This window comes from Octopus bimaculoides, chromosome 26 (genome assembly GCF_046866305.1).
Source record: "Octopus bimaculoides isolate indiv1 chromosome 26, ASM4686630v1, whole genome shotgun sequence".
NCBI classification, from domain to species: Eukaryota; Metazoa; Mollusca; class Cephalopoda; order Octopoda; family Octopodidae; genus Octopus; species Octopus bimaculoides.
The window spans coordinates 2819482-2829887 of NC_142953.1; the positions used below are offsets into that span (position 1 = coordinate 2819482).

General features: G+C 39.2%; 1 protein-coding gene across 6 annotated transcripts in view; it reads left to right on the forward strand.

Moving 5' to 3' along the window:
- The first annotated feature begins 1246 nt into the window (after positions 1-1246).
- LOC106880702 (septin-5) overlaps positions 1247-10406 on the forward strand; it is a 129408-nt gene continuing 120248 nt past the window's right edge. For 3 of the 6 annotated variants that reach the window (XM_089342920.1, XM_089342925.1, XM_089342933.1), the window contains exon 1: positions 3424-3561. The gene's annotated coding sequence lies outside the window, so the exon portion shown is untranslated. Of the gene's footprint in view, positions 1427-3423; positions 3562-10406 lie in introns of those variants that run through there. The other 3 variants (XM_089342935.1, XM_089342927.1, XM_089342922.1) reach the window with 3 other exon arrangements.

Genomic DNA, 10406 nt, shown 5'->3' on the forward strand with positions numbered 1-10406 from the left:
GCCAACGCAGGAATCATCAATATATATATATATATATATATATATATATGTACGTATATATATGTGTGTGTGTATGTGTGTGTGTGTGTGTGTGTGTGTGTGTGTGTGTGTGTGTGTGTGTGTAGCCACCGCTTGGCAACAGGTGCTGGTGTGTTTTACATCTCCGTAACTTAGCGGTTCGGTATAGATACCGATAGAATAAATACTAGGCTTTAAAAGAAACTAAGTCCTGGGGTCGTTTTGTCCGACTAAAACCCTTCGATGCGGTGCCCCAGCATGGCCGTAGTCTAATGAGTGAAACAAGCAACAAATAAAAGATATGTACACACACGAAACACACACACACATGTTGCCATACATCCCTAAAACACGAATTACGGGGCACCCGACGACATTCCCCACTCACCCATCCCTTCATCCACCCTTTTCCACCCTCACTCACATGAAAAGCACAACATACATAGACCCACACACACACAAGCACACACACACAAGCACACACACACACACACTGTTCTAATCACAACATTCGACGGGGTAGCACCCTTAACCACCCAAAACTTAACCAAACACCACCCCGGTACCCGTTACATCTTTTTCGAAGTCGGTCGCCACCCGAAATGGCTGGGTTTCTGTTGAAATAACAAAACAGAACAAAATAGAAAAAGAATCTAAAAATAAAACTGCTCAAGGAGAACCCCTAAACATATATATATATATATATATATATATATATATATATATATATATATATATATATGTGTGTGTGTGTGTATATATATATATATATATATGTGTGTGTGTATATATATATATATATATATATATATATACACGCATACATACACAAACATATGTACTTATACATACATATGCACACACACACACACACACACATATATACACACAAATATACACACACACACATATATATACATAGACATATATATACATGTATATATACACATACATACGCACACATACATATACACACATATAGATACATGCACACATATTTACATATATATATACACACACATACATACACACATACGTATATGTACTTATACATCTATACGCACACACATACACATATAGATACACACATACACATACGTACACACATATAGACACTTGTATGTATATCCACACTCGAAGTGTCCACCCACGGGGTGTACAGCAGCAACAACAGCAGCAGCAATAACATTAATGCTGCCATCATCAACACCAACCTACCTTTAAACAGACAGACAGACATATATACATCCGTAGGTGCTGCATTCAGACGAACATTAAATAAACAGACGACGTATACACACACACACACACACACACACACACACACCAGCATAATCGGGTTTCGTGTATTGACTGCCACAGCCAGGCTCACAATTATAATAACCTGGAGTCGGTGCTGTGAACGAAGGTAAGATTTCGCTCCTCCAACTTTGATGAGAATCTTTAAGAGAACATGCGCGCGCGCACGCACACACAAACAAACATTGAATCTCTCTCTCTCTCTCACACACACACACCCACATTTGATCTTTCTCTCTCTCAAACACACACATTGGATCTCTCTTTCTCTCTCTCTCACACACACACAAACACACACGAAACTCTTGGTTCTGGAGTCACTTTTGTAAGTTTCTACGGTTAAAAATTTAAAGAATATATATATATATATATATATATATATATATATATATATATATATATATATATACACACACATAAATATAAAAATGGAACAAAAACGCAATAGAAGGCATTAAAACGTTCGGACAGATAAACAAAAAGCGAACAAGAGAAACAACAATTAGAAGGACAGGCAAAAAAAGACGGGTCATTCTTATATATATATATATATATATATATATATATATATATATATATAGACACATGCATGCATTGCGTCCTATTTCTTCCGTTCTACCAAACTTATACACACACACATGTATTAGATATTTCTGTTTACATCTAGGTATGTGCATATTTATATTCATATAAACCTATGCATAAATGTGCGTGCGTGTATTGTGTGTGCATGTAAGGAATACATCGCAATTTTACCCAATCCAGACCCACCCTTTGATACACACATATATATACTTACACACACACACACACACACACACACACACACACACACACACACACACACACACATATATATATATATATATATATATATAATAAATAAAGTATATATATATATATATATATATATATATATATATATATATATATAGACATTATTCTGGTATTAGTAACATACCTGTCAAATGAAAATCACCTGTTTATCAGCTGTTTTAAGAATGTGTTCAGAACGCCGTTTAGGCATTCTTCAGCCACAACATCCATCCATCCATCCATACATACATACATACATATATACATGCATACGTATATAAAACACACACACGTGTGGTGGTGGGGGTGGGGCGTATTCTGCGTAAGTTAAGAAACGGTGACGAAAATTTTGTAAATATAACTTTTCACCGTATGTATCGACTATAGGAAATAGTGTAACACCAGTATTTTCGTCGCTGGTTCATATCCCCAAATATTAGACTATTTCCTATAGTCAATATATAGTGAAACCTTATGTGTGTGTGTGTGTGTATGTATGTATTTGTCTTTGTGTCTCTGTTCCTGTTTATCAGGCGGTCTGTCAGTCAGTCTGTCTGTCTGTCTGTCCGTCACGTTTCTTCTGCAAGTTAGATCCTCCCGTCTCCTACAAAGGCGATAATCTGAAATCGATTTCGTGTCATCCCCGCCCCCAACTTCCTCCCGGGGCTTGGCCTTGAACCTGGCTGCATATACCCTTGCTTTACAACCACCACCGCCACCATCATCATTACAACAACCACCACCAACAACAACACTACCACCACCATCATCATCATCACCAACAACAACTGCGTTCTGTCAGCAGTCAAGAAATATGTTATGTCAACAACTTTCAATATTCCATTCATTTTCGAAATATGCGTTCTTTACTAACAACTTTAAAAAAAAAAAAACTGTCGCAAGAGGAAACATCCGAGTCGCCTCGGACGGACACAGAAATACAATATATATATATATATATATATATATATATATATATATAATTTAAAGCGGTTTGATTCGGTTCCATGCGACTTAAAGTTTCGCAGGATCCTAACAGGAGCCAGTCTCTTTCACGCTTTAGATTACCGAACACACACACACACACACACACACACACACACACACACACACACACACACACCTTTCGAAATTCACGATTTTTCACTCCTTTGTCCGTCGCTTACCCTGAGTTCCTCTGATAATCAATTTTCGATCGGACAGATAAAATAAATCTGGGTCCTCTTTCTCTCCCCTAATTGTACACCCGGTGAGGGTATATATTAAACACACACACATATATATATATACATATATATATATACACACACACACACACACACACACACACACACACACACACACAACACGTGTGCACTCACAGATTATAGCTATCGTCATCCTGTTATCCCTCTCGTCATACCTGGTGGTGTTGGCTACAAGTTAAAAGTAAGTAACTCCCATTAATTACAGCCTAAGTCACTAATCTGCTTTGCTTCTTGACGTAATCTCCTTTAATCCTTTTCTGTTGCTGTATAATAGTTCTGTGGCGGTGGCGGAGAAGGTGATGATGGTGGTGGTGACGGGGGTTTGGAAGGGGAGTGCGGGAGCGGGATGTAGTGGTAGGTGTAGTTGGGAAAGATGTGAGGGGGTACATCATCTTCTGCGTGTTTTTGTGAAATATTGTACCAGCCGAATACATGGATCGATTATATTGACTTTCTCCCTACCCTCAAAATTGCAGGCCTTGTGCCAAAATTAGAAAGCATTAACTCCCTTTTCCCCCGTCTAATACTAATCTACCCCTACTTTTTTTTTACCGTACCTCACCGATTCTCTGTTTTCCAGTTCAAACGTACCCCATCATCTGTTTATAATTGTCCCCGTCAATTTCCGCTTAGCTAACTCCCTAATCCGGTCCCTGTAGGCTTTCTAGCTTAGTTTAACGCGTTTATTACAACACAACAAACATTTAATCGCATCCTCGTTCTCTTTTTCTCTTCATCCCATCTCATTCTGTTTCTCTCTTTCTCGTTCGTACACGTTGCATGGGCGCCATATTTTTAGTTATCGACTTTTACCTTATTTTAAAAAAAAATATCATTGATTATTAGTAACTAAAAGCATCTCAAGAAAGAGAACAAACAGAGACAGAGACTATGTTAGGGTTTGTAGGTAGACATGTAATGTTTTGCAAAACTAAACTAAAATACAATTGTCATTCGACATTTGCAGCACAGCGCTAAAGTTGTAGAAGTGAAATAATTGGAAGGTTTTTCCCCCTTATTTTTCATTAATATAATTACCTCTCTCTATCTCTCTCACACACGGACTATCAAAGTAGGCTGCTTGTTCCCTGTCTTGAAATCTCTCACGCTTGATGTGCTCGTCAGATGGCATATCAACAAAAACACTGGCGCGTAAGTGTGTGTGTGTGTCTGGTTTTTTATTGTTAATGATGCTGCTGCTGCTGCAATTGTTTTTGTTGTTATTTAATGTTAGTCCAGCTCGAATCGTGTTGACCTCTACGAAAAGTCTTCATAGGAAGAAATAAAAGTTGAGCGAGTTCGCTTGAAAACAAACATAAGCATTCCATACACATATATACATACAAAGGCACACCGTTCTACAAGAGACAAGGTAGGCCAACTGCTGTACTCATGGGCCGATGGAGCAGAAACAACTCAGTGGAATATATTTGAAGAATAAAGACGAATAAGGGTATACTGAATGCCATACAGGATAGTCTTTTGATTTACTTAAATTATCTGGGCTTCTAGAAAGAATAGACCAATAGCTTTGTGGCAAGTGGTACCAATTCCGGATGAAAAAAAGAGACAATCTCCAAAATTGACATGCATTAAGAAAAGAACAAAAAAAAAAAGCAGTCTGCTGTCCGGATACAAGAGGAATTCTGTAAATGTGTTTCTGCCCCAATAGACGTTATCATCACAGCAGTTGTCCTACCTTATTTCCTGCACAAATGACTCTTGAACATATACGAAAACATTTATGGTGTAGACAACTTGCAAAAGTGAAATGCAAATGAGCCGAGATAACACACACTTTTACTCGTCTTGAAGATATTTTTCAATTCGCCAAGTCTCCGTCTTTCGCCACCTCAACTTTCATCTTTATCTTCACTTTAATCACCCATCCACCCTCCCATCTTCTCAACTCACACTTCCTGGGAGGTTTGTGATGGGTAGATTGCCCCAAGCGCCTCCTCCACAGGGTCCTATCAAAAGCAACCGCCATCACATTTCTCCGCTTCGGTTCCCAACCTTCACCAACTAAGATTCTAGATACTATCCAAACATCTTATTCTTGGTCTACCCCTAGGTCTCCCGCCAGTTGGCTCCGCACGAAGAATCCGCTTTGTGATTATTTCCTGTGCCATTCTAATAACACGTCCGCAAGAACCGGTTCTGCGACTTTTCAAATGCAAAGAAAGAGCAGTTCGACTCGAAAAATACTTCCTGATCTTCGAACTACGCATCTCATCGAGTCACTTTACTCCAGAGGTCCTTCAGAGGAACCCAATTTCGGGTGCTTGTATTTACGATTCCACTCTTTTGCTTATTACCCAACCTTAAGAGAAGATTGGCACAAAAGCCGAACTGAAGATAACAAACTTGGTCTTTTCCCCCTCCTCTCCTTTTCTGAGGATCGAATGCTAGAACTGGTGCATTGCTGTGCCAACACCTGCATTTCTATATTTATATTTTAATTTCCGCTTTCATTTGCCATTTCAAAATATCTATCTTTTCTCTTTCATCCATCCTTTCTGTCTAACTTCTTTCATTGCTCTCTGCTACAGAGGGCGCTGTAACCTCGCTTCTAAACACTAATAACTATCAATGAAATATATATATATATATCCCTTTTCTGCTTGATCAGATATTCCTTTCTCTGTTAACTAACGCTGCTACCACTACCGGTACCGCCATTTTTTTCCTTCTTCTCTATTTTTGTTATTAATTTCCACATGCTGGTTGCCGTGGCAGATTTCGTTGCCAACGAAAGATGAACGAGGAGTTAAGTATCTTCTCGTCAGCGCACATTATATATATATATGACAGATAGATATATAGACACACACACACACACACACACACACACACACATACATCCATACAAATATACACATTTATACAAATACAGACATATGTACATATAAACGCACATACGTACACATGAACACATATTCAAATATATACACACACTCATATATACACCTGTATGTCTATAGATATATATACACATGCATATATACATATATATATACATATATAAATGTATGTGTGTGTGTGTGTGTGATTCATTACAGCAATGAAGAGCCAGGTGTAAATAATACAAGGAAAGATGAAACAGCCTACCTGGGTTGATTTACGGCGGGAGACGTAAGTGCGCGCGCGCATACACACACACACACACGTACAACATCAACACTTAATATCCATCATTCTGACATTTATATTACGATAGTAAACGGGCGATGTGTGTGGCTTGGCAGAATCATTAGAGCGGCGGACAAAACGTCTGGAGGTATTTCCGCCCGCTCTTTATGATCCGAGCTCAAATCCAGCCGAAGTCAGCTGAAGCAACCAATGCCATTGTGCTTGTGTTAAACGGTTCACAGAGAAAATTCCTCAGTTATAAAATACTATAGGCTTCTAAAAAAGGTTTTACAGGTTTCAATCATTGAACTGCCGAAACGCCGCCCGTGTCAGAAGGAGAAACCCACGATCTAGCGATCATAAGTGAAGCACCCTAACCACTAGGCCACTTTCACACACACACACACACACACACACACACACACACACACACGAGACACATGTGTATGCATGTATATATGCATGTGCATATATGTGCGTGTGTATGTGTTTGTTTATATTGATGAGAAAACGTTATTCGGTTCCTCCACCGTCTCCATCCTTTTGCTCTGTACCTCCATCCTGCCCCGCCCCCTTCCACACCATCCATTGCATTTAAATTGCTCTCTAAGTACCAGAGTACGTAGTAGCAGTAGTAGAAGTAGTAGTAGTAGTAAGATGAGGAGGAGGCGGAGGGAGGGGAGAAGGGGCAGAGAAGGAATAAGAGATCCGCATTTAATAACATTGGCCTGAGTCTGGTTCCAATTACGGTAATTATTTCGGGAGAAAGGGTTTGTTAAAACGATTAAATAATAATAATAATAATAAAACAAAACTATAAAAGACAGCAACAGATTTTATTTTATCGCTATTCTTATTCATTTTCAAGAAAACCAGATGGTGCGCGGCATTTACAATGTAACTGGGGTTAATGACTGGGACCTTTCCGCCGTCACGCTGATCAGCTAAAAATAACAGCAAAATCTCACTCAAATACAGGGTGTTCGGGCTAAATTTGATGACATTTTATGTCTCCTTTTTTTGTGGAAGACTTTGGTGTAGTGGTGAGCTGTCAACGGCGTTGGAGATCATTAAGATTAAAGTTGTAGTTGAGAAAAGTTTAGCTGACACTGAGGACTGACGGCCATATGAATATCTGGAAGAGGATTACCTTTATCGTGAAGATTCGTGCCGGGTGTCAAAATGCCGATAGCATGATTGCTGCCGAATGGTCTATGAACACTGGAAAGGCTGTAAGACGTGTCATGGACGGCTGTGATGGAGACTACGAAGCTGTGGCCAGCAGGAAGGGACACAGCAGGAAGGGACACAGCAGGAAGGGACACAGCAGGAAGGGACACAGCAGGCGTTCTGACTGCGTCTGCTCGAGAGAATTTAGCTACACTTCTGTGAACAAGGCCTTAGGCTCAATTCAAACAGTTACGCGAAGCTGCTGGATACTGTGGTCAGACCCTGGCTGGAGAGCGTTACTGCTGGAAGGCCATATGTGTGGCAGCAGGATTCGGCGCCTCGGGCAAGTGTCTCCTTCTATAGCCCCGAGACGACCAGTGCCTTCTGAATGTAGTCGACAGAAGCTGAGTGGAATTCAGTCGAGTGTGTGTGTGTGTGTGTGTGTGTGTGTGTGTGTGTACATTGATGGATTCGAGAGTTTCGTTTATTTACGACTTGATTTCTTAATTTTCACCAGATTATAAATACCTATAATTGTGATACTTAACAAAAAAATAAATAATAATAATAATAATAATAATAATAATTCAGTTTAATTAAAAAGTATGGATAAGCAACGCATTGTAAGCCACATTTATCTGCGCGCAGGGTATGCATCGCCCTGCCGATGCCTTTTTGTTTTTTCATTTTTGTTTTTCTCGCTAAATAATTACTTGCAGTAAGTCCCTTCATTAAATATGTTAATATATTAATATGAAATATGTTAATATATTTTCCTTGCATTAATTATGTTAACAATAACGTAACAACTGATTCCTAAACTTGGCAAAAGAGCGTAAAATGTAGTGGGTGGCGGGCAAATATGCCGTTTGGTTGAACTTAGTTGCGGGTAAGTTAAAGATAATTCATCGATAACCGGCGGGACTTGAACTCAGAACGTAAAGTGACGTAACTAAATACGGTTATACTTTTAAACCGGCACATTGCGGCCTAAAACTGTCGGATTAAAGGTTTAGTTTGAATTATTGTTCCTAGCGTTATAAGGCAGAAACGTTCTCGAGGTGACGTGAGTATGAAGCTATAGAGCGAAAGACAGTCTGCCAATGTGACACTCAGTCGGATCGACATCTACGAAGAGAACGTCTTGCTTTGGTATCCTGCATCCTACGAATATATATGTTATACACACACACATAATTTATACATACATAGCTCTTTTGAGGATCTTGAGGCAGGATGCAACTTTATGCACCTGTAACGTTTTCACTTATTGGTTTGTCCAATGGAAGAGCAGCAAGCTCTCTGCCATATATATAAACGGAACTCGAAGTTCTCTCTCGCTCTCTTTCACATAGAACTCACCCAGGGCAAAGAATTGGTGGGGAGTTCGTTCCTTGCACTTCTTTCAGTTAATCTTAAAACAGGATATGTTTCTGTTAAACGAGATATCGATTTACCGTATCTCTATTCCGCTAATTCACAGGCCACATATGTTGATTTCCTTTTCTTTTATTTAAGCAACATTTCAGCTCGTTCACCGTTCACATAAATATGCGTGTCTCAAAATAGCTTTTTATTTCAAAAACAGAAAAGGAGACCATACGAATTACATCACTGACTTTCATATATACAACAATATCTTTACACACGTGTTGACTGAAATGTTGTTTTTATGGATGTCGCAATAGAAAATTGTGGCTGGTTCTCTGTTTGGACCAAATATCTAATTTAAACTTGTACTTTATGAATATACTGAAGTAAACACGTGATGTTTCACTACATTGAATAAGCGTTTTCTGCCAATGAATAAGACATTCTCTATACACATTTCAGACAACAAATGCGTGTGTTGTATTTGAAGTTTTCGAGCTTACAATCATTATGTACAGGAAACTGGGTTGTGATATTCAGTACGGTTGTTTAATAAAAGAGGGACATGAATGAGCTTTATAAAGAACAAAAATAAAAGAAGAAAAATACACATATATATATACAATTAAATAAAATAAAAACAGAAAAGAATGTTTGTTCGAGCTCGTTTCTTAATGAATAATATGAACGACGTATTTGTTTATTACACATACTTTAGTTTTCAATCAAAGATGGCCAGAAGTCTGGCGTCTCTGGCGGTGACGTGTTGACGTCTCACTTAAAGCCAATAATGAGTGGGCTGTTGTTTTTATTTTTTTTTTCAATGAGTGAACAAAGGAAATGGGACTTAATAATGTGGTTATTTTAACTAAAGATTCCAATTGACAAAAATAGACTTTTAGAACGGAAATGCGTATTTATGCATCTATGTCTTTGCACATACAGTAACATTATTTGCTGGTATTGTGTAACGCAGCACCAAGGCGGTGAGGTGGCAAAATCGTTACTGCTCCGGGTAAGGCCGGCCCTAGGGTTGCTGGCGCCCCGGGAAATCTGAGCTTCGGCGTGTACAAGCTGACGAACGTGGAAATTTCCTTGTCTTTGTCAAGTCCTCCTTGGCGCTCCTTAGCACATGGCGCCCCGGGCGACTGTCAGAGTTGCCGGTACCTTGAGCCGGCCCTGGCTCCGGACAAAATGCTAAGCGGTATTTCGTCCGTTTTTACGTTAAAATTACGCAGAGGCTGACATTGTTTCTCATCCCTATCAGAGTCGATAAAAATAAATACGAGTTGAGCGCTAGGGGGCGATCTAATCGACTTATCCCTTCCCCTGAACTTACTGACCTTGTGCCAA